This window comes from Mesocricetus auratus, unplaced genomic scaffold (genome assembly GCF_017639785.1).
Source record: "Mesocricetus auratus isolate SY011 unplaced genomic scaffold, BCM_Maur_2.0 Super-Scaffold_6730, whole genome shotgun sequence".
NCBI classification, from domain to species: Eukaryota; Metazoa; Chordata; class Mammalia; order Rodentia; family Cricetidae; genus Mesocricetus; species Mesocricetus auratus.
In genome coordinates, this window is record NW_024429184.1 from 89476841 (window position 1) to 89501982 (window position 25142).

General features: G+C 47.7%; 1 protein-coding gene and 1 long non-coding RNA gene across 13 annotated transcripts in view; one reads left to right on the top strand and one right to left on the bottom strand.

Moving 5' to 3' along the window:
• The window catches only part of Znf532 (zinc finger protein 532), a 118183-nt gene extending 105705 nt beyond the window's left edge, over positions 1-12478 (bottom strand). For 2 of the 12 annotated variants that reach the window (XM_040741696.1, XM_040741687.1), the window contains exons 1-2: positions 3287-3491; positions 1496-1605 (exon numbers count right to left, since the gene is read on the bottom strand). The gene's annotated coding sequence lies outside the window, so the exon portion shown is untranslated. The other 10 variants (XM_040741688.1, XM_040741693.1, XM_040741691.1 and 7 more) reach the window with 10 other exon arrangements.
• Positions 12479-12664: 186 nt separating this feature from the next.
• LOC121138837 lies at positions 12665-16463 on the top strand. Its single transcript, XR_005875701.1, has 2 exons — positions 12665-15044; positions 16042-16463. It is a non-coding gene; the product is annotated as an uncharacterized LOC121138837 (long non-coding RNA).
• The last annotated feature ends 8679 nt before the right edge of the window (positions 16464-25142 follow it).

Here is a 25142-nt window from a genome sequence, read left to right on the forward strand (position 1 = left end):
TAAGGCTTATCACATTAGCCATCTGAGTTTTAGTTGGCACCTAAAATGCAGGGGCCAACACACCATGCAGTATAGACTGGAATATGCTCGGCTAGCATTATTTCTCTACCACAATCGTCTGCAGAACTCTGGCAGGAGAAAATGAGGTAGAATTGGAAACCAATTTTAGCCCAGTGATTTGCAAAGAACCTTGTTCCATCGTGGAAGCTATTTGCTGGCATATCCGTCTGAGATCACATTTATCTCTATTAAATACTACATAAAGTATTCCAAGCTAACCATGCACTCTAGTCTCCCTCTTTTTGCCAGTGCTAGCACACAGGCGGCTCTCTACAGCACCCCCAAATAAAACATTCCAACAATAAAACCCCCTGCATGCTGAACACCCTTCACTGCTGACAGACTGCCCGCCACTGCCAGTACACAACTTCACCAAGTCTAAGATCCTCTGCATTTCTGAATAGACTAGTCTGCAGAAGCCGGAGAGGAACATGATACGCACTTCAAAGAGAGAAAATGTATTTGCAATCAGGTCTCCCATGGGCTCCTCTTGACTGTACTTTTACCAACCCAGCAGAAAGGCAAAACCAGCTTTGTTGCTGAGATCATATTGGACCTGAGTCTGGTGCGACTGGTTTCCTGTTTGGGGAAGTTGTAGTTCTTTGCACAAGAAACCCCAAGGCAAAATGTTTAGTGTTCTCCTGGAAGCTCCCAGTCTTTGTTCGTCACTAATTTGCTGCCCTCCTCTGCTTTCTCCTCTCCTCTCATCTCTAGTTCACATTTTTTGCCAGTCCAATTCTGACTGCAATAAAGCATTAGACATTTTCTCCCACCCCCCTTCACTAAAGCTGCAAGCTAACTGTCATTTTTTTTTTTTGCACAGATTAAAACCAGACAGACCTGGGTTCCTCCTAGACCTTCGCTAGTACTCCACACTGAAATGTATGCCACAGATAATCCAATGGCAAAACTGCCGACAGCCCCCAAAATCAATAAAAGACATTCCACCACTTGACTGAAAACCCTTTCGGGCCAACACGGAGAGCATGGGAAAGGAGAGGTGAGGGATGAACAAAAGAGGAATCTACCTCCAGGCTCCTCAAGCCCTGAAAAGCTGGCTGGGTGACTTCACTTGGTGAAGCCCTTCCTTTTCTTACAATTGTGGGCAAAATGTACCATGTGGGCCGCCTCAATGCAAAACCAGTGCATTCTCCATAAGGCCCAGCCGCCTACCACCCTCTGAACATGCCTTTTCAGGCCTGACGCTTTCAAATGCCCAGGCACATGCGATTTAATGAAGGCATTCAGATCTCGCCTTGATAGCAACACCATCAAAAAAAGGCAGTGGGATCCATTAAACATGGATAGCATGAAAGGTATTTTGGTCTCCACTCTGAACCCCACTCATCTCCAGGGTACCAATCCACTGTCGGTCTGTGTCAGAATGGATGTGCAAATTAGTATTTAAATTCATGCTAAAAATAGCATATCTCACCTTGTGAACCTTGACCTTTTGAAAAGACTTTGGAGCAGTGCTCAGTTACTGTCACAAGGTTGCATTCTCTGCAAATATGAAAGGGTTAAAAGCAGCCCCAGTCAACAGGCCTACAAGGAAAAAAAAAGAGAGAGACAGCATGTATGGCTGACAGCATCACTGGAACGCATTTATGCTCATTTCCTAGAACAATACTGTTACCTTTTGGCCTTCATAATAGTCCCAAGTATCCCCAACACCCTTTAGTAGCATCTAAAAGGAAAAGCACAAAACAGAACATAGCCTGCAAAAGAAAAAAAAAAGGCATGCAAAGTAGCATTCTCCAGCAACAAACTACCATTACAAATCCATCAGTTCATTCTGGTTGTTTCCCTAAAAACACAGAGAGAGAGACTGCACACACCAAGTGTCCCCACCCTAATAAGGCACATACTTTTTTTTCTTTAATAAGGGTCATAAATCTCAGATCCTTGTCCATTCCCTTAAGCAAAAGCAAAAGGCAGGAAAAGCCCAGCTCCTCTGAGATCCTGCGAACCTGCACCTTTCTCCCGTCGTCTACACAGGATCCTCTTTAGGGCTCCATTAGTCACGTACCAGTGCTGTGTGGTGTCTAAGTGTGCATTTACATACTGTGTTGGGATGGTACCTTCCTGCAAGTTCCTCTGCTTTTGGCTGCCATGAAGGGAGGAAGCTGCTATCCCACTGTAGTAGCTCAGTGACTGCATTGTGTTCAGGAGCTGATCTGCCTCAAACCAGTTTCAGCCGGTTCTGGTCACCCTACATAAAAAAGCTATGGCAACCCTCGCTGAGTTGCCAACAAGTCCCTGAAAATCATCTGTACAGGGTAGGAGCTCGCTGGGGGTTGCCTCTCCCTTTTAGGGCTTCCTGAGGAGGGAAAGGTCATTGTGTGTGCCCCCCTCCACACAAGCGGAGAACCCTGGAAATGCTCACCTCACGAGCCCCCCACAGCCTCTCAGGGCTCATCCCCCTCCCCTCCGCCCCAAAGCCCACCGCAGGCACTGTTTCCCCCTCCTTCTCTTTCCCCCACTTACCTCCCACAACCTGGCTCAGATCTTTGTGTACGTGTGTGTCAGTGTGTGTTGTCTGTGTTGGTGGCTGACAAAGAGCCCCCAGGAAAGCAATCTATGTGTGTCTCCTCACACAGGATGCGTCGGCTGCAGGAGCCGGCCTGGCCTCCTAGCAGAGTGGTGCTGGCTTGTTGACCAGGCTCCTCTCTGCCTGTCACCCCCACCCCACCCAGCCCCCTCCTCCCTTCCGTCCTTCTCCTCTCTCTCCCAGCCCTGTCACCACCAGCAGCAGCAGCCCCCCCAGTCTCCTCCTCCTCCTCCTCCAACCTTCTCTTCTTTCAAGCACCTGGGGGGTAGAAGTCCAAATCCCTTCACCTCTGGGTAGTACACTGGTGAGGTGTGGGGCGCTAGGGGACAAGTCAGTCAAGGGGCAGTAGGGAAGTGGGGGCACCCAGGCCTTGGGAAAATCATCTGTGCACCACAGCTCTGGCGGGGGAGGCGAGCCCGTGCTCACGTGGCCCCCTCTGGAGCCGGTGGGGCCTAGCAACACCGGCCCTGCCTCGGGCCCCCCCCCTCAAGAAGCTGGCTGGGCGCGAAGGCCGGCCGTCCCCAAGGCCAGGGTGGGACAGGCCGCCGCACTCAGGCCAAGGGGCCTGAGCCTCGCGCTCGCCCTGACCCACGGGGTGGCACGAGGGGCCCGACGCCCCCTCCCGCCCACGTCCGCCCGTACCCCCGCGGCCCCCTGTCCCAGGCGCACACCCACCCCCTGGCCGGGCGGGCCTCCGCAGCGCTCAAGCCCGAGTGTCCGGGCCGCGGCTCGGGCGACCTCTGCTCCGCGCGCCGCCGGCGGCTGCTGCTGCTGCGCCCGCTGCAGTGCGAGCGGCGGCGGCGGCGGCTTCCATGCTACGGGCGTGTCGCGCCTCCCCGCCGCCGGGGTCTGTGTGCGAGAGCAGAGCCGGGCCTCGCCGCCCTGGGGCTCCCCGCCGCCGCGGCCTCGCCGTGCGCCCGGACGCCGGCCCCGCTCCCGGGCGCGGGCTCTAGGCCGCGCGGCGGCGGCTCGGCCCGGGCCACGCCGGGGCCTAGCGCTCGGGCCGCCCGGGCGGCGAGCGAACAAAAGGGAGCGCGGCGAGGGGGAGGGGGCGCCGTGGGGGAAGGGAGCCCGAGCCGGGCGACGGAGCGCGAAGCCCGCGGCCGCGACGCCCCACCGGCCCGCGGTGCCTCGCCCGGGGTAGACGGCCGCACGGCACGGCCCGGAGGTGCTGGTGGCGGTGCTGGGGACGGGGCCGAGCGGGGGCTGTTTTGCTGTCTTTTCAAACGACACTTGAGACTCTCACCCAGTCCTTTTCCATGGCCCCAAGCCGCGACTTACTGGAGTGGAAGGAAGCAAGGCCTCGCCAAAGATGGTTGAAAAAAATGCCCGTGAGCCTCTCTACCCAGGATCTTGAAGCCAAGGTGGTGGTTGTGCTGTCCTCCTCGTAATGGTGGCAAATAAGTAAGAAGAGAGCAAGCTATCTTCAGATAAATTCAATCTGAGATTCTCCCAGGAGGTGGAAGAAAGGGCTCCCTTCTGTTAGTTAGTGGTTTGGAGCCCTTTTCGCCTTAAACTGAGCCACAAAAGAATGGAAGACACCCCTGGGGTGGGGAGAAAGCCCTGGTGTAAAAGACACACGTTTTGCTTTCAGAGAAAAAGCCACTGGGGCCAGATTGAAGCATGGCATGTTCGGTTCATGTAGGGTGGTTTTTTTTTTTTTTTAAACTGGGGGAATGCTACTGAGTAAACACGGTGGAATAGCTGGGTCTTTAAGTTCTATAAGGAAAATGGTACGCAAATGTGACAAGCACAAGTTGTCTATACAGCAGGTGGTCATGGCTTACAGAACACAGGCTGAAAGATACATACAGAAACCCAGCCAAAGGCCAGGAAGGGAGATCATCGTAGCCCATCCGAGAGGGAGACAGCGTTTCCTTCCGTGCCACATGAAGTATGCTGTTTTCCAGCCCTGTGTCCTGGTGCCCACATTGTGTACAGTCGAGCTCGCCATTGAAGGGCTTTTTGTTTGTTTGTTTGTTTGTTTGTTTTAAACAAGAGAAACCTCCATGTCGAGCTAATTGTGCTGAGTGGAAGTAGGACAAAATGGAAGGATCTGAGGGAAACAAAAACCTGCCACCATTACCTCCTAAAAAGGCTCCCTCCTGTCTGCTTGTGCTCTGAAGATAACACTATCACTGGAATAACTTCGAAGAATCCCAGCAGAAGTAATCCCGTGTGCTTTATTTTAAAACAGACTGGTGGATGTCTGCAAAGTGTACAGAGAAGTTTTTCTTTGAAATCTCAGGATTCTCTTGCACTCACTTCCGTTGGGGAAGCCATTGTTCTCTGTGATAGGGCGCTGTAGGATGTACACACACACACTGTAAAAGAGCTTTTGCTCTTTGAGACTCTCCATGCAAATGACTTGAATTATTGTCTCACATGAAGGAGTTCTTTAATTTCAGCCGGCCATTGTGCCGTGATGCCCTCTATTGCAATGCGTGTCTGCCCAGGTTTAGGAAGACCTATGCAGTCGGCAGATTTTGCCAACCACAGCATCGTGTTTGCCAGTGTTACAAGGTGATGAAACTGAAACTCTCATCTTCTTGGAGCCAGAGAACAATGCCACCCTACACACTCTGTGTGTTGGGTTTCAGCCTTGCTTGGACTTTGTTTGAAAGGAAGCCTTTTCCTTCTTCTGAAGGTAGGCCCTTGTTAATATGCATGTAAAAAAAATTATGTGCATTGAAGAGAATACACGGACCTGGTAATCTGAGACCCTGATATGCTAGCACCCTGTCGCAATATATAGAATTTGAGCGTGCAGATGTCATAGGAAGGTCGAGGGTTGGTTTGGAATCTTTTGTACTTATAGTGCTCTCCTGCCCCTCCCCCACTCCCTACTTAGCACTGAGAGCTTAGGGAAACACCATTTAAATGGCTACAAGAGTTGTGCTCCCTAAACCAAAGTCTAACTTGCTTACCCTAGGAATCCAGCTGTGCAACTGCCCCACGTATTTGTAATGCCAAAGACTTTGTGAGCAGGGCTCTCAAGCCCAGAATCTTGGTCAACCCTTGGCTGGAGGAAAATTTGGACAAAAGACAGGAGCTAGCTAACATTGCATCTGCTTTTAAACCAGAAACAACCAAAAAGTAAAAGATACCAATTTCTAGCAAATTCTCTCGTTTCTATTTTTACAATGAGGGTTTCAGAGAAACCTCTTGGCCAGATGAACCGATAGTTAAAAACAAAGCAACCATTTGAACCCATTTTGCAAGATCACTGCATTTCACAGCTGAAGAGACGGATTCTGAGTTGAGGGTGAGGGGACACGACAGCTCTTCCAAAACAATCACTACGAAAAGGTACATTCGAATATTATACACGTCAGACTACCTTGTATACCATTATGCTTTGAGCAGCAGTAAAATAGTAATTTGACCACAAAAAACGAAGTAAAAGCCTTGTGTGCGTGCAGTAGATAAGGACAGGACAAAGAAAACATACCCTTCTCATGCCAGATAGAAACTACAGGAATCCCAAGTCCTTTGGGATTTTGTTATTGATGCTTTTATTGCTAACACTGAATGCCTCGGTGTTCCCTCCAGTGTATCGGAGAATCCCAGCTTCGCTTTTGCTTTTTGTTTTATTTAACCTTTTGTGGTTGGAAGCCAGCTCTGTAAAAGCCTGTAGCCACCATACTTTCCCTCCTTCCACTCTGAAATTGGGAAATTCCTTTGTTAGGCAGAGCACACAAAAGGTGTGTTCCTGGAGGGAGGAGGGCGGGGAGAAAAGCCTTTTCTTTATCTCAGCATCTAAGGCCTTGCAGACAAACTCCTCAACTGCTGCTGGAGGTTTTGAGCTGCACTTTTTTTTTTTAAGCTCGAAACCAAGATAGGCCTAGGTATGTGTAGCTTGTAAAGGGTTTAACATGCACCATTTGCTAGCGTGTTTTTAAAGGAATCATTTCAGTATTTGACCTAGAATAGTAATTTAATGATTTGTAGCAGATGTGTAGATGGTCACATCAAAGTCAGGGAGCATTTCCTATTAAGAACAGCAAACTTGATAGAACTGGAATTTTTCTTTTCATATATAGTTCCAAAAACATACCCCCCCCCCAAAGAAGTCATCGCCAGTTTGTCATTGTTATCAGTCAGAACTGGACTGAAAAACAGATCCCAGACTTGCTCTTTGTTAGTGACCTCAGGCTTTCTGTGGGAACACCTCCTTCCCTTTCCGGAGCTTCAGCCCAGACCCGAAGACCTGAAAGGGGGGCCAGGGTGGCTCCTTCGTAGTGGGCAGCACTTAGGGGGCTCGTAAGTGTCTGAATGACCTCCCAGGTCCTAAGGAGTGACTAAATACATTAATACTTAACTCCACCTGTCTGGTAAATCGATGATAGCTGGCCCTATTCAAAGGAAGAAGATGGGTTGGGACAAGAGAAAGTGGGTGATGTCTGTGAGCTGTACCTTGAAGAATCAGAGAGCCACAGGGATGGTGCTTAGGGGGGAAGTTAAGAATGCTGTTCAGAAATGGTGCTGGAAAGAACTCTGCTGAGAACAAAAGGCATTCTCTGACCCTTCCCACCTGACTGCCATGGAGAGAAACCGTGCTCCTGCTTGTTTCCAACTACTGAGCCTAGGGAGAGGGAAAGAAAAGGCTGAGAAGGCATCAGAGGAAAGAAAACACCGTGGGACTCCATCATCCCTTGACTATGACCCCCATCCTCTACCATCAACACCCCATCACACTCCTAGAGCAAAAAGCCTTGGGGTTGGGTGCCGGGTTTCCAGCCGTGGCATCCTAGTTCCTCCCTGGAGGGGATCTAATGGGTGAGTCTCCTGCAGTGAGGATGATGCCTGGGCACCATGTTTGTGTCTTCATCTTACCCATTCTGCCTGCTCCCTCCGTCCACACCATCTGCAGATGTCACAGCGTTCTGTGCAACCCATGGGTGGTGGCACGAACTCATTAAAGACTCAAATACCTAAGAGCAAAGATGTTCCCAGTAAAACTAAGATCTTTTGCCACTGGTCTGGATGCTGTAGGATTCTGTTGTCTTCCTCAGGGTGTACAGCTCTAGCCTCTAGCTGCTGAGAATGTGTGGGGAGGAAGAGACAGGAGTGTCTAAGCATTTGTGTAGGCGTCAGAGGACAACGTTCAGGAGTCTGTTCTTCTACCTACCTTGTTGAGGCAGTGTCTCTCATTTCTGCTGCTGTACTGTGTGTGTACACCAGGCTAGCTGGCCCTCAAGCTTCTGACCCATTCCTCTGTCACAGCCTCCCAGCTCACAGTAAGAGTGCTGGGCTCTCACGTACACATCACAGTATCCAGCTTTTTATGTAGGTTCTAGGGCTCAAACTTGGGTCATCAGGCTTACACAGCCAGCACTTTTAGCCCCTGAGCTATGTCTCTAGCCGCTTCTGGGAATTCGGACTTCTGCTCACTTCTATGAATGGCATCAGTCTCTATTTAATGACAGTCCTTAGGAACTGTCTGGCACAAGCGTGTATATATATAATACATTGCCCAGAGAAACCAAAGTCAGAGTAAGGACTGCTAGGAAGACTTAGCCCTCCATCTACATTTGACCGCACCTCCACAGCCCTGACCACTGAGGCCATTCACCATAAACAGTACTGGAAGAGAACTGTCCTGCCTTGTGCACTCCCCCACAGATGTGATCCAGAGCTTGCTTGATCCTCCTCTTCCAGGTAACTGTAGCTCAAGGCTCTCACCGGCATACATCCTCAGAAACAGCTCTCACTGAAAGTGTCCATTGTTCTACTCCATCACCAAAGGCTAAGAGAAACCCTATGTCACCATCATCCCCAACAGTTGATCACAACCCTACATTCCATGTCCATTGCCTAACCTTCAACCTCCAGCCCCTTAGGTCAGTTTAGATACGGTCACTACCAGGTCTCTTCCTCTCCAATCTGGCCAGCTTCCATACCATCCTCCACATTGATGCTCTGGGAGTCTTTCTGAGGCCACCATCCCACCATCCCTCTGCTCAGACCTTTGCATCGCTCCTCATAAGACTCTGTAAACATAACTTAGAAGGGCTTCTCTCATGCAACACATTCCAAGGCCTCCCTTGCCTCATCCACGGAACACTGTAAGAACCAGACTTGGTAAACATTTGCATTCTTTAAATGTGACCTACTTCTCCTTGCTGTCAAGTCTATATATTCCTGTTCCCTCTTTCTGAACGAGTCTCTGGCCTTCCCTACTTTTGTCCAACTACTGCCTGTTTGTCTTTAGGTCTAAATGTATGTCATTCAAAGAAGGCCTCCCTGGCTTCTCAGGTTTGGAGTACCCCTAACATGTACTCACTACTAAGTTGCTTTTCTTTCCTTTCATTTTTTTTTTTTTAACGAGACAGGGTTTCTCTGTATTGTTTCAGAGGCTATCGGTCCAGCCCGGCCTTGAACTCACAGAGATCCGCCTGCCTCTGCCTCCCGAGTGCTGGGATTAAAGGCGTGCGCCACCACCGCCCGGCTCTTTCCTTTCATTTTATTTCATGTGTGTTTCTCTGCATGTGTGTCTGTACACTATAGATGTACCTGGGTCCTGTGGAGGCCAGAAACTGTATGGCTGTAAGCAGCCACATGGGTCCCAGGAATCAAGCCTGGTTCCTCTGGAACAGTAACCAGTGCTTTTAACTGCTGAGCCCTCTCTCTAGACCCACAAGTTTGCCTTTTTACATGGCGTGTAAATTTTGTGTGATTCTGTCACCGTGAGACAAGAGGCCTATTAAGGACAGAGATGATGACATTATGGGCCACATTGAATCACACACACACACACACACACACACACACACACACACACACATACACGCACACACTCTCCACAATTCCATGCAATCACAATTAGCTTGACATTATAAAGTAGTCATTTGGAGCATTAAATTATCCCCTATAGAAGTTTTTTGTTTTTGCTTTTTTTTTCTTCTAACTTTCAAAGATAAAAGATGAGGACTAGGCAGAGGTGCCACATGCCTTTAAGCATTTGCAAGGCAGAGGCAGGTGGATGGATTTCCGTGAGTTTGAGGCCGGTCTAGCCTACAGAGTGAGTTCCAGGACAGGCAGAGCTACACAAAGTAACCATGTCTCGAAAAACAATCACTCAATAGAAGAAGTATGTATGTGGCTAAGATGGTCAAATCCTTTATAATTGTCTGCTGAACTTTTTGATAAATATTTAAAGCCTATTTTGAGGTCTTCTTAAATGGAAGCCATGGTTTTCCTGGGAGTCTTAGTGTGGGCTGAGGTGATGTTAGAAACAGTGGATAGTAACAAAAGATGGAGAAATAGCTGAGTCAGCAAAGTGTCTGCCACACAAGCATGAGGGACCTGAGTTTGGTTCCCCCAGCGCACGGGTAAGAGCTGAGTTCTGCCCTAGATAGCTGTATTCTCAAGGCTGGTGGGGATGGGACAGAGACAAGGATCTCTGGGGCTCTGTGGTCAGCCAGCAACAAGAGGCCTTGTCTCAAAAAGAATAAGAACCAGGTATGGTGCACACCTTCAATCCCAGCATTCAGGAGACAGAGGCAGGAGGATCAATGTGAGTTAGAGGCCAGCCTGGTCTACAGATTAAGTTCTAGACCACCCAGAGAGGGCCTGTTTGTTTTTTTGTTTGTTTGTTTGTTTGTTTTAAAGAAGAAGAGAATGTTAACACAGTAATGAACTATGTAAGACCGAACTGATTTTCTCCTTTCTTGGCTTTAAACCTGCAATTTTTCTAGGACACTCACAAGAAACCCCATTTGCAGTACAAGCAACGTTTGAATCCTGTGTGCAACCTCCAAGGTACTTACTTCCAGAGCTGCCCTAAAATCTCTGTTCTATGGCAAAAAAAGAGAAAGGTTCCTTTGGCTCAGTGTGAGGGTAGTCTGTCATGGTGAAGAAAGCATGGCAGCGAGCCTGAGGAAGGAGGCAGACAGCATCTCTGGTCTTCAGCTCCTGGTCTTCTTTTATGTCCCCAGGACCACAGCCTATAGGAGGGTACCACCCACAGTTAATATGGATGTCTTACCCTGTAAACCAGACCTAGAATTTCCCTCATAGACATGCCCAGAGGTTGGAGTTCTCGATGATTCTAGATCCTGGCAAGCTGGCAAATCAGCATGTGTGATGGTTAATACGCTTAATCTTCATTGCCGAATCGCTTAGACTCACTGGGCGTGGTGGCACAGTCTGTGATCCCTGCATTAGGGAGGTAGAAGCAGGAGGATAAAATCCTTAGCTATACAGTGAGTTTGAGGCCAGCCTAGACTTCATAAGACTCGCCCCCCCACAAAAAAAAGATAGAAACCAGAACAGGGGACTGACAGATGTGTCTTGATCTGTGAGGGTGCTTCCAGAGAGGACTAACTGGAGTTGAGAATACTAACTAAGTGTGGGAATGTCATTTTGTGCACTGAGGCCTGGACAAAAGAAAGTAAAAAAGTAGGAAGTCAGATGAGAGACAGCAGTTTTCTTTAGTTGTTGTTTTTTTAACCTGTCATTCCATCCTAGCACTTAGAAAAGTAACTGACACACTCTAACACCCTCTGACCTGACACACTGAGAGTCTGGGTGTCCCCATGTGTGGATGGCTTCGGGTCACCTGCCCTGGCAATGCCTCTTCTCTCCCTCTTTGTTCCTCCTCTTCCTCTCCTTTTCCTTTTCTTCTTCCTCCTCCTATTTCTCCTCCTTTCTTATTCTTTAAGAAAGGGTCTCACTGGGTGGTGGTGGCAGCCCACGTCTGTAATCCCAGCACTCAGGCAGAGGCAGGTAGATCTCTGTGAGTTCAAGGCTACCAAGATCTACATAGTGAATTTCAGGACAGCCAGAGCTTGTTAGACAGAGAAACCTTGTCTCAGAAAAAAAAAAAAAAAAGGGTCTCAAGTAGCCTAGGCTGGCCACACCTGGTTTTGTACAGTGCTTGGATCAAACTCAAAGCATCACAAATGCTAAGCAAGTATTCTACCTATTGAACTACATCCTCTGGCTGTTTGTTTGGTTTTATGAAACAGAGTCCTTGAATCCATACCAGTCTTTCTGCCTCAACCTCCCAAGTGCTGGTAGTACAGACAAGAGCCATCAGGCCAAGCTTCTCACCTTTGAGTATGTTTGTCCCAGATACTAGGTCAACTTGGCTGTAACATATTAAGAAAATATAGCCCGGTAGTGGTGGCAAATGCCTTTAGTCCCAGCACTGAGCAGGCAGAGGCAGGAGGATCTCTATCTCTGTGAGTTCGAGGACAGCCTGGTCTACAGAGCGAGTTTCAGGACAGCCAGGGCTGTTACACAGAGAACCCTGTTTTGAAAACAAGCAAACAAACAACAACCACAAAAAGAAAAATATATAGGGAATATTCACCAGTTAGGCACCGTTTAAGTACTCCTATCCTGTACCAAGTACAATCCTTAGGAGACTGGCAGAGAGACTCTTTAATAAGCCCTTGCTGGCGCTGCCCATCTGTCTACCCTTATAACTGGTCCTCCTGATTCCTATTTCTCAACACAAATTACTAAGTTAAAAGGAGTACAGTGGCTGATGAGACAATTCGGAGGTTAAGAGCATGTACTGTTCGGTTTCAAGCACCCATTACCACCTGGAACTCCAGTTCCAGGAGATCCCACACCCTCCTCCGCCCCTACCTTGGCACTGCACACATGTGTACAAACCCCATACAGACACAAAGACCCCACCCCCATCCCCATGTCTACACATAACTAAAATAAACCTTTTTTTTTTAAGCAAAAAGGAATACAGCCCCTCTCCCTTGGCACCTGAGGTAAACGTCTGGCCGCTGATGGCTTCCTTGACAAAACGCTGTGTGGTGGGTTCTGTGTGCCTGTGGAAGGCCCTCTCACATCTCCACTTTCTTAGCTTCCGTGACATCTTCCTTTCCATGAGGCTATTCCTGCTCAGCCTTTCTTCTTGGCTCGTTTCCTGCATTCCTCTCTGAAATACAAATTTTGTTGCAGGTTCTATCTTTGGCTCTCTTCGTTCCTAAATCTGTACTTCTTAAAGGAATACATTTGCTCTTGGGGCTTCAGATTCCTTCAGATGACTCCCAAAATCTGAAGGTTTAGATTTGATCTCTGTTCTAATCCTATGCAGGTGAGGTGCCAAGTAACATATGTGTTCCCCCGCTACACAGCTCAGGAGGTCCGAAAGGGGGCCTCCTGCTCCACCACAACCTGTCATTCAAGGTCATTCACGCTGTTCCTCGCTTCATACTCGAGGAACAAGAGCACATTTCTTCTCGCAGCTTCCTTAGCACCCTAGCCCTGTACCTGTCTAAGTCAATGTCTGTTTTTGTTTGTAAGTTATTCAAGACAGGGCTTCTCTGTGTAGCCCTGGCTGTCCTGGAATTCGCTCTGTAGACCAGGCTGGCTCTGCCTCCCGAGTGCCTCCTGGTGGGACTAAAGACCATCATGTCCAGCACCCTCCCATTTTTTTTTTAACAGTGACTCCTTAACTATCATATAGTTTTCACCCAACTGCTCTTCATCAAATAGCCCTTAGGTAACCAGAGTTTATATGTTAAATGTGAGATGAGAAATTAGCTCAGTTAAACACCTTTAGCATAAGCCGGTTGTTGATGGCGCACGCCTTTAATCCCAGCACTTGGGAGGCAGAGGCAGGCAGATCTCTGTGAGTTCCAGACCAGCCGGGTCTACAAGAGCAAGTTCCAGGACAGCTTCCAAAGCCATAGAGAAACCCTGTCTTGAAAAACCAAAACAACAACAACACCTTTAGCATAGAGGAGGCTCCTGGGCCAAGCATTGCACAGCAAAGCCAAACAGAACAAGAAGCTGGGCATGATAATGCATATATGTTATCTAAGCACTCAAGAGCTAGAGGCATACCAGGGATGTCCCTCAGTGGGTAGAGTGTTTGTTTGGTTAGCCCACACAAAGCTCTGGGTCCAATCCCCAGCACCACATAAATGACCTATGCCTGTAAAGGAAAGAGGATCAGGAGTCCAAGGTAATCGTTGGTTACACAGTACTTTAAGGCCAGCAGGACTTCAGAAGACCCTGTCTCAACATACTTTGAACACACTTATACTAAAAAAAAAATCATCTATTGTTTATTCTAAATTCCAATTGAACTGGTTATCTTGGGGTTTTGTTGTTGTTTATTTTTGTTATCATGGAAACCCTAGAAATAGTCTGTGTTCCATTCCTTTGTCTCCCACTTAAAGGCAAATTCTGTGAGGGTACAGACGTGGTCTGTTAGATCCCTTGCTATAAACACCTGTCATCTAGTGCTGGGCATCATGAGGCTTGGCCGACGGTTGGCACCCACAAGGGTTGAGACTGAAGGTAGAGGCTATCCACACCAACCACACCACATCAGCAGTAACCATGCGATCCACGCCACGCTCCTTTCTAGCCTCCACTGTCTCCTCAGAAATTTCCCAATTGTCATGGGGATTCCAAGAACTCACAAGTATCCATTTCTGGGCTACTACCAGAACATGCTGAACGACTGAATCCAGGCAAAGGTCAGTCCCACCAGCACAAGTTGGAATAGAGGCAGAAAATTGCCATGAAAATGGTTTTGGTCCCCTTTCCTCTCCATCTTGTCTTACTGAATATTCTCACCTAAAACCTCTGCATTTCTGGCATGGAGATACTCTGTTCTTCTTAGCTATGAAAGAGAACGATGACCATTTGATACTGCAGGCCCTGAGGGGATAACTAGGACAGCCTCGGCCAATGTTCTGACAACTGAGTATTGTTAGCTTGGACTCCTCAGTTACTTAGGGAGGACTTTGGAGCTTTGGAATATTCTTCCAATAATTCATGGCTTTTTTTTCTTTTTCTTTTTTTTAGTTTTTTGAGGCAGGGTTTCTCTGTGGCTTTGGAGGCTGTGCTGGAACTAGCTCTTGTAGACCAGGCTGGTCTTGAACTCACAGAGATCCGCCTGCCTCTGCCTCCCGAGTGCTGGGATTAAAGGCGTGCGCCACCAACGCCTTGCCATTCATGGCTATTTAGTCAGCTAACTAACTCTTGTGAGTTATGGCATTTTTCTCATGGCCACTTTCCCCAAGGCAGAAAGCCAGAGAAGAGGTAAGAGCTCCCTACCCCGCCCCCCAAGTCACACCTTTTCATTCATTAACTTCTTTGGGACTGTAACCAAGACCTAAGGTGCACATAGAGGTCAGAAGACAATTCTGTGGAGTCTGTTCTCTCCCTTCATCTTTACAAGTATTCCAGGAACTGTGCTCAGTTGTCAGGCTTGTCAGGGCAACTGCCTTGACCCATACCCACAGAGCCATCTTTCTAGGTTTTTCTAGCCATAGCTCCCCCTTTCTGAATAGCCATTGAAACCTGGTAGTTTGCAAGAACCAAGATGGAGTCAAAAGGAATAGCTCAAAGTTTGGGGTTTCCATCTCGAATTAGTTTGCAGCTGACATCTCTTCCTCTGTCCCCAACAGATGCCCAACAGGGTCCATGGCTTCCAGGAGTTGTAATGGTGAGGATAAACTCAAGGTTTGCTGAGAAAGCACTGTTAGTTGCTCTTTGGGTATATTTCATTTTTTTTTTCACAGTCTCTTTAGACAAATATCCAAGGGATTATCTTGTGTTAATCGACATGGAACAAACAGCCCACTGTGGGTGGCGTCATTCCCTAGCTAGGATCCCAGGCTGCGTACGTGGAGAAAGGAAACTGAGCAGCTGTGTTGAACACTCTGTTTTCTGATTGTAGATGTCATGTGACCAGCTGTCTCGTGCTCCTGAGGCCTTGACTTAATCACTGTGATGCATTACACCCTTCAACTGTGAACAGAAACAAGCTGGGTTCTCCTTTAAGTTGTGTCTGTCAAGATATTTTGCCAAACAACAGAAAAAGAAACTTAAGAAAGCAGTGGTGGCACACGCCTTTAATCCCAGCACTCAGGAGGCAAAGGCAGGCAGATCTCTGTGAGTTTGAGACCAGACTGGTCTACTAGGACTTAAGGCATGCACAGCCCAGCCACAGTAGATGTCTCAGGCATGCATCTATATCAGTCAAGTCTTCTGCTGAATTGAATCTCCAGGTCTAAAAGCCTTGAGTCAGTCAAGCCTGGTTGCTTAGCCCTATAATTCCAGCTACCCAGAAGGCTGAGGCACAAGTTCAAGACTTTCCTGGGCTGTAGAGTGATTTCAGTTAAGTGTAGCTGAAGCACGTTAGTGAGTCCTTGTCCTAAAAAGTTCTGAGAAATGGAGCTGGAGATATTGACTCAGTGGTTAAGAACACTGACTGCTCTTCCAGAGGACCTGGGTATTCCCAGCACCCACATGGCGGCTCACAACTGTCTATAACTCCAGTTCCAGGGGACCTGACACCCATGGTAAATACACCAATAAATAGATAGATAGATAGATAGATAGATAGATAGATAGATAGATAGATAAACAAGTAAATAAATAGCTCTGAGAAGACCTGTGGCTATAGCTGAGTGATGTAGTGTGGTCCTTATTCCTTCCAGGAGCAGCAGAGAAGTTATCGCTTGAGCAGCTCATCTCCGATGCTGGGAGCCCCATTTCTTCATCCTCCTTTCCCTCCCTGCTGCTTGCATTTATTTGGAGCCACTGGGATTGGCTGATTTATTTCTCTCCTCACAGACTCTACACTGTATGTGGGGATAGTTCCCCATTCAAAAGCCCAAAGCAGCATGGTGGTGTGAAAAACATAGTTTTCTCCTACTAGTCCACATTTCCTGAGCCCTTCCCCTTTATGCTGATTAGCCAGTTGCATCAGATTGTGACCTTCAGCTTGCACCAATGGAAAATGAGATGAATTTACCACCTATAGCAGACATAACAGGGGCCATTTGCCTGTGTGTGCTTTCTCGCCCAGTTTGTGTTGTGGTACAACCATTTTGTAAAAAGAAATTGCTTTGCTGAATTACTTCCCCTTTGTGTGTTTCTTCATGGGGTTTCGAGATTGCTCTCTTCCCAACAGTGGCACACGCCTGTGGTTCCAGCACTCAGAAAGGTGAAGACAGGAAAGGCAAGAGTCCCTGAGCTACACAAAACATCCTAAGTAAACCAGAACCAAGCTCATCGGGTGAGGACATGGTATGTGCTGCCAACCCTCATCACCTGAGCTTGATCCTTACATGGCAGAAAGAAGACCAACCCCCCCCCAAGGTGTCCACAGTGTGGGAACACCAGACCTTGAGCAGAGACCCACTTCCCCTTCTGCCTGGGAGTAGGCAGCTGTAAGACAATGTTTAGTAAAAACATGTTTACTAAAAATGATACAATAAGTTCCTGGGAAAGGCCTTCCCACGGAAACTGCCCTGACCTCGACCTTGTCCAGAGACTAACCGCACCTTCAAAAACCCACACACATCCACCTCTGGGGTCAGAGCAGAACCAGCCAGGGGAGAGGAGAGAGCAGAAGCTTCTCTGGTGGGAGCTTTTCTTAGGAGGTTTTCTTGAACCTTTTTGGAGCCTGTTTAAAGTTTTCTTTATATCATTGAACGAGTCTCTGTGTTGTCAATCCCCGACACCCTCCGCACGTTCTTGGACACAGGCCGCGCAGCAGACGTGACAATTGGAGGTCCCACTGAGATCGTGAAAGCGAGGTAAGTGGACGGGGTTAAGAAACTATGGGGAATAGTTCCGGGAAGCTAGAATCATTACAGTATCAACTAAAAAAGTTACTTAAAGAACATGGGACTGCAGTCAAGTCTAAAACCCTAGAAGGCTTTCTAAAATCGATCGAACGAGCCAGTCCATGGTTCATTACTGGGGGAAGCTTAAATATTCCAGATTGGGAGGAGGTTCGCCGTGATCTTCATAGACTTTTACCAAAAGAGGGATCTGAGTCCTTGCCCCCTACGACATTCTCCTTATGGAGATTAGTGAGGGGAGCACTTTTGACAGATAAGGTTCGTCACCGCCAGGTGGTTCAGGACACAAAAGAGGCTTTTTTAGAATTACAAGAGACTGAGACTCAAGCCTCCTTGAGTTCAGGGGCAGAGAGTGATGATGAAGAGACCGTGACTGAAACTAGAGGCTCCATTGTTAGTGAGGATGAGGAGGAGTCTCTTAGTAACAACAAAAAAACGGGTAGACATCTCGGGCGCGACCCAAAAGAAGGACTCCGGTCAGAATCGGTTATATCCTTCTCTATCAGACCTAGAAAATGGAAGTAGCTCAGACTCAGACTCGTCACAGTCTGAAAAGGAACGGTTACTTGCTGAGATCGCGGCCCTTAAAAAGAACTAAAAAAGATTCTAATTAAGGAAAGACAGGACAGGGAGAGAAACCCTTCCCCATACTCTGAAAAAAAGGGACTCCTCCTATGAGATAACCCAGTCCTTCTCAGACCTGGAGGGAAGACCCAGAGGAGGGGTCCAATGCTGCCCGGTGGTGGCCCCAGTAATGGAAGTTCCAGATCCGAACAATTCTGGACAGGTCATTCGGCATTATAACCCTTTAAATTTTAAGGATATAAAACAACTTAAAGAGGCAACTTTAAATTATGGAGCACAGACTCCCTTTACACTTTCCTTAATGGAATCTTTTGCGTCTCTTAATTTGACACCTGGCGATTGGCAGCAGCTTTGCAGAGCAGCTCTGTCGGGGGGAGATTATTTGATTTGGAGAGGTGAGTTTCAGGAAAGATGCAGCCAGACAGCCCAAAGGAATGCACAGGCCGGACAGCCCCAGAGAAATGTGGAGATGCTTACCGGGAGTGGTCAATACGCCACCATTCAGCAACAAATGCAATATGACATCGCAGTCTATGCCCAAGTGGCAGCAGCGGCCCAAGGGGCTTGGAAAGCATTGCCTTCCAAGGAAGGAGGGGATCATCTGTCCAAAGTCCTTCAAGGACCTTCCGAACCTTTTCAAGACTTCGTAGACCGTCTCAGTCAGGTAGCAGAAAGAATATTTGGAGGCATTGGGCCTGCGATGCCAGTCATAAAGCAGATGGCATTTGAAAATACAAATAAATATTGTAAGGAAGCCCTTCGCCCCTATCGCAATAAAAGTCTAAATGACTATATCCGGATCTGTAGGGACATTGATGGGAACTTCATCCAGGGCCAAGTGTTAGCTGCTGCTTTCGGCCCCAAGTGGGGAAAGAAAGACCTACTCTGGGAAGGAGAAAAACATGTTTTAGCTGCGGTAGGGAGGGACACTTCCGTAGAGAGTGCCCTCAAAATAGTACTACGGGTCTCAAGAGACCTGGTTTATGCCCCCGTTGCCGAAGGGGATATCATTGGGCCAAAGACTGCTACTCTAAAACTGACTGGGAGGGAAATTTCCTTTCTGCTAATAATAATCAGGGAAACGGGAGGAGGGCCCCGCCCCAGGGCCCCAAAACCAATGTGTACGGGGCAATGACCCCTGCTCTGGGCAGTGGCAGGACTCATTTTCTCCCCCAGAGCAACCCCTTCATATCTCAGACCTCCTTAGAGCCACCTCGGGGAGTGCAGGATTGGACCTCGCTCCCTCTGCCCGGACAATCCTAACACCAAAAATGGGGATCCAGGCCCTCCCTACTGGGGTGCATGGGCCATTGCCCCCAGGCACAGTCGGACTACTCTTGGGACGGTCCAGTACTATTCTTCGAGGCCAGGCTGGACTGACAGCCTCAAACAATACAGAGAAACCCTGACTCAAAAAAATTTTTTTGGTAACAGTAAAGAGGTGCTGGTATTAAGTAAAAAAAAAAAAAGGACAAAGGTACATGGAATAAAAAAATGTAGTCATCTCTAAAAACTTTTGGCCAAAAGCCTGGCCTCTCCACCTTGCATCTACAGAGTTACAAGGAGTAGGTACAGCTGTACCCCATGACTATAGCTCAAATGGAGGGATGATAAAAAACATACAGGACTTTTTAACCCTTTTAGTTCAAGGATTGGCTGGAGTTGTTCTTTTACATAGATTTCAATTAAGGAAGCTTCATTGCAACAGACTAATCATGACCTAGGGAAAAAGGATGACTAAAAGATACATGTATGTTCTAAATGTATGGTGTGGCCACACCGGTATGTATGAAATATGATTGTAAATGCGTGAGTGTAAACTGCTTATATGATTAAAAGGATACTTAAATCCCTTCAAAAATAGTTAAAAAGCTACCTAGATTGCTTTAAATATAGCCAAAAGGAACATCCAGCCAGTCTGTTAATGTTTTAACAGAAAAATTTAAGATGCAAACGAGGCCTTGTCAGCTAGTGAGAGCTCTACAGGTTAGATTGGGAAAGACTGCTCACAGACTTCAAATAATTTTAAAAACGTATTTGGACACAGTATAGTTTACAATCTTTGAGTGATTTTTCAAAAGTTTTTGGGAAATATTTAATGGATATGTCCTTTTTAATGGGCATCTACAAATAATCTAAGTAGTAATCCCAATTTACCTAGATAGTCAACCAAGGAGGGTAGACAAATCCTTCTACTGTTATGGTCCAGCTTCAACAGTTCAAAAAAAAACTTTTTTTTAGAAAATAAAAAAGGGGGAATAATGTCCCCAGTCCCCACATGACTCATCAAATAATACACTCCTCATTTAAAAATTTTATAATGTGAATGCCAGTGAGCTTCAGACAGATTCTGGCATGATGGAACTTGAGCAACCATTGCTCAGGTCAAATGGAGACATCCATACACTAGACAGTGGAGAAGACCCTAATTTGGGGTCGAGGGCATGTTTGTGTTTTCTTACAGGAAAAGAATAAAGCTTCGGCAACTGTCAGACCATTTAGTGAGATGCATGGAGCAGAGAAAAACTGGACCTGAGACCATGGGAGCCTACCTAAGCCAGTTTGAGTGAGATCTCCTAAATCAGTGTTCCTGATTCTTGATGTCATCGAATCTAGAGCCCAAGAAAGAAAGAAAACAGTCGGTTCGAGATTTCCAGTTTCTCAACAGACCTGCTGCATTAACCTTCCGGACCCGTGAGTTTTCATCCCGAAGCCAACAGAGAACTGGAAAGACTAACTGTCTGCCCTTGACACACCTTGAAACGACAGAATTCATTTTGCCAGTTTTCTCTTTAGGGGAAAAAAGGACCCATTTAAAATATTTGGACATTGGTATGGACTACGAGTGGCAAAAGCCTCTTTTCAGTATTTGAACAGGACATGGTCACTTGAAATATCAGACTTGATGGTTCCTGTTTCTGGAATCACGACTAGGCCAGTGTATTTTTCTGGAGAAATGCAACTTGTCCTAATGCGACAACTATTGTTCATATTTTTCATAATGCTACATGTGTAACATTAATGATTGTACCTAATGTATCTGTGCAAGTGCACTTTCTAAATGCTTTCCTGAGCAGATCTTGAAACGATTGGAAACTTTATCAAATTGTAAATGTAAATCACATGCGGGTTACTCTTGTAACAGAATGTAAATCACGTGCAGGTTACCCTTGTAACAGACGAAGGCTGGTAGAATGTTATGGCCCAGATCTGGTGATGGGTATGGTGATGGAGAGGCGCTATGTCAATGGAGGTCCTGGAAATGGTGGCAGTGGCAGTAGGCATTCTGGCTTTATGCCGAGCTCAAACGTGCCTTGTTCCAGAGGCAAGAGATCCGTAACCAAGTATTGCTTAGCTTAGCCCATGGCAATCCCGATAGCCATGAAGGTTGGTTACAGATGATTTAAGGTTGGGGTATCTCCGATGACGGGCAACCTGTGGGGAAGACCCCTCCCACCTAAAACAGGGGTTCAAGGTCCCCCAAAGACGGGAAAGGGAGGGTGACCCTACTTGACCTAAGCCAGGAGTGCCTCATTTGAAAATAAAAAGGGGTGAATTGTGGGAACACCAGACCTTGAGCAGAGACCCACTTCCCCTTCTGCCTGGGAGTAGGCAGCTGTAAGACAATGTTTAGTAAAAACATGTTTACTAAAAATGATACAATAAGTTCCTGGGAAAGGCCTTCCCACGGAAACTGCCCTGACCTCGACCTTGTCCAGAGACTAACCGCACCTTCAAAAACCCACACACATCCACCTCTGGGGTCAGAGCAGAACCAGCCAGGGGAGAGGAGAGAGCAGAAGCTTCTCTGGTGGGAGCTTTTCTTAGGAGGTTTTCTTGAACCTTTTTGGAGCCTGTTTAAAGTTTTCTTTATATCATTGAACGAGTCTCTGTGTTGTCAATCCCCGACACCCTCCGCACGTTCTCGGACACAGGCCGCGCAGCAGACGTGACACACAGACTTCCGTTTGCTTTGTGGCATGCCTGGGTACTCCCCAGTAAATACATTTACATGTGATCCAAATAAATATAATGCAGTTTCAAAAGAAGAGACAAAACCAGGTCTGGGAGATGACTCAACGGGCACCAAGCAAGCATGAAGACCTTTGTTTGAATCCCCGGGAGCTGTGTCAAAGGCGGGCACAGTAGTTCAAGGGTAATCCCAGAGTTCCTGTGGTGAGATGGGAACTGGAGAAGGGAGGATCCACACATGCTTGTGGGCCGGCCAGCCTGGCATACACTGGGGAGAACGAGGAGACCTTTCCCAAACAAACAGAAAGAGGCATGTACAGACACTGGAGGTTATCCCGTGTGTGCACACATGCTATCACACTCACACAGGGAACATTTTCACATATATTTATGGGCACACACACATACACACTCACACACCTCAAACAAGCACAAAGTCCCAAACCAAAAACAAAATAATCTCAGGTACAGATCATTCTGGCTCATGCCTGTAATCCTCGGGTTTGAGAGATGGACGTTTAGGTGTTCAAGGTCATTCTTAGCTACACAGCATGTTTGAGGGCAATCCCAGAGATCCAGTCTCAGAATGGATGGGATGAAGGGAGGGAGGGAGAGAAGGAGGAAGGATGAACAACTAAAATGAATAAAAGTAATAGGGACCAGGGAGATGGTACAGCAAGTAGAAGAGCTTATCATACAAGCCTGATGACTTGAATTCAGACCCTCAGAACCCAAATAAAAATGCAGATGTGGGGGCTGGGCAGTGGTGGCACACGCCTTTAATCCCAGCACTCTGGAGGCAGAGGCAGGCGGATCTCTGCGAGTTCTAGGCCAGCCTGTGTTCAGCATTTCACAGATTCTCCTATGCAGATGCACTAACAAACAGTTTGTAATTTAGGAAAATGAGATGTAACTTTTTCAGGTAAAAACAAATTGACCTATGTCACTCAAATACATGGACCTCTGGATGAACCCAGATGGGGTCATCTGGACTGAGATACCCACGAAAGGCTCGCACTCAGAGACAAGGCTGGAAATAGAGCTCTTTACGGGTGAACTGCTGAAAAACCCGTGAGAGCCAAAGTATCTTTAAAAGACAAAGGCTGCTGCTGGCCAACTAAAAGGAGACAGTGATGTAACTGAAGGCATTACCGTTGCCAAAGAAAGAAAATGTAAGTCAGAAGAGGGCGATGGGTTAGTGTGGGATGGATCTGGCGAAACAAACTCAGGCTTGGAATCTTGCTTTTGCAACTCCTATGCAGACTTTCCCAGGCAGGAGGGGCAGGCTGATGTGGCAGGTGTGGCCTGGCACAGGAAGGATGCCGCGACAGCTGACTCACTGGCTTGCCTCCCCCACTCCAGTTCCGGTGGAGCCGGCAAGTCCATTGCCATACGCTTCCGCCCGTAGGGATTGCCTAATAATAGCTCCCACGTGTTGGGCTGCATCTGTGCTAGGCCCTGGCCTACACTCCTCCTTGCCTTTCAGCCCAGCTTGGGGTGGGGTTGGGAGCCTGGAAGGCTACTGGACTTGCCCAAGATCAGCTGCGCCAGAAAAGGCTACAACTGCAGTTCGGACTCACACCGGCCAGCTGCAGGCACCGGATGATCTCGTCTCTTCTAGGCGTGCCCTGCCCCGAAAATAATGCCTGGATGTTTTGTAGAAAATAACCAAGTTGGCTTCCTTCTAGTTTATGCCTTTTGTGGGAGGTTTCTCATCTGCTTTTCCTTTCCAGTAAGTGCGGGACTGAAGTCCTCCTCTGCCCTCAGCTGCTCCCTCCCCGCAGAACAGCTCATGGGAACCATGGGAACACAGCTGTACTCCTGTCCTTCTCCCTTCCTTGCCACACCACCCCGTCCTCCTGGCACCAATCCTTCAAAACAACCATCACTCCTTATTGGTACCTGATATCCTTAATCCCGATTGCCAACTTGATGGGGTATAGAATGACCATGGAACACATCTCTGGATGTAACTGTGTTTCCAGAGAGTGGAGAAGGGAAGATACACCCTGAATGTGTGAGTAGGCCTGTCTCAGGAGCCAGGGGTGGATGTGGGGGCGTTGTCACAGGCTGACTAAAGAGGAAAAGCAAGCCAGTCGCCAGCATCACCTCTCTCTACACGGAGGATACATGAGACTAACTGCCTCGTGTTCCTGTTGGCATGACTTCTTATGGAGGTGCTAAGGTGGTCAGGTATTTGTCACAGCGACAAGAAAACTAATACAGGACTGAGGGTGAAAGGAATAAACGATTGCTTTCCTTAAGCCACTGAACAAACCGAAGGGTCTAACATCCCAACTGTTCTATTACTGAGTGTGCCAGGGACAGGCAGGTCATTACTAATTATGACAGGACAATAGAGAGAGGCCAAGATTGACCCCAGCAAAGGGGATATGCTCAACCCAGGCCCTTGAAAGAGACCTGACTCACATCAGACAGCCTTGTGAACTTGGAAAAGTCATTCAACATCCCTGAAATTGAGTGAATCAGCTTGGAAACTACCAAGACTGGAGTGGGAGACAGCAGCACCCAGATGCCCTTGTGTTCCTGGGCAAAAGAGGTTCAGAAGAAATGGCAGCCAGTATCCACTCAATCACGACGAGGCACCAGGCACATGGTTTTAGACGTTTTTCCACCTAGTCCTGTGAATAGCATGGCGGGGATGAGGGCAGCACTGAGATAGAGGTGTCAGGGTGGGGACCCCACTGCTCGCCCTGTCTGTCTCCTGGCTCCCACTCTCTCCCTGGCGCTGTACAGACTGCAAACCATCCCATTAGGTGCAAATGCATGGAAACATATTCATGATTATTCAAATGAAGCCCTGCAAAACAGTCAGTGCCACTCATAAATATTCATCGTTACCAGGCTAATCACTGGCAGTCTCACAGGATGATGCTCTCCTGCAACCCTGCTCTCTTCCCCTCTGCTCCCTCCTCCCTCTGCCCAGCAGACTCTCCCCCTCCAACCCTAAGCCACCAAAGGCCTCTCCAGGGCTTCACCATCTTTTTCAGGCATGAGGTATTCCTGGTTCATGAGTTAAAGCTTGCTTTATTTATCTCCGTCAGAAGATGACTACCAGGAAGCTAACCTTCTGCAAAGTGTAACTGATCAGAATCCAACAGCTGCAGATTCTCGGGCATCTATGTAAAATTTTATGTTATTTCTTCTTTTGAGACAGGGACCTACTATGTAGTCCTGGCTGGCCTGGAACTCATTATTATACAGACCATGCTGGTCACAAAATTACAGAAATCCACCTGCCTCAGCCTTGAAAATATATTTATATTTATCTTCAAAATAGGGTTTCTCTGTGTAGCTCTAGCTGTCCTGAAACTCATTCTGTAGACCAGGCTGACCTTAGAGTGCCTCCCAAGGTCTAGAATGAAACGCGG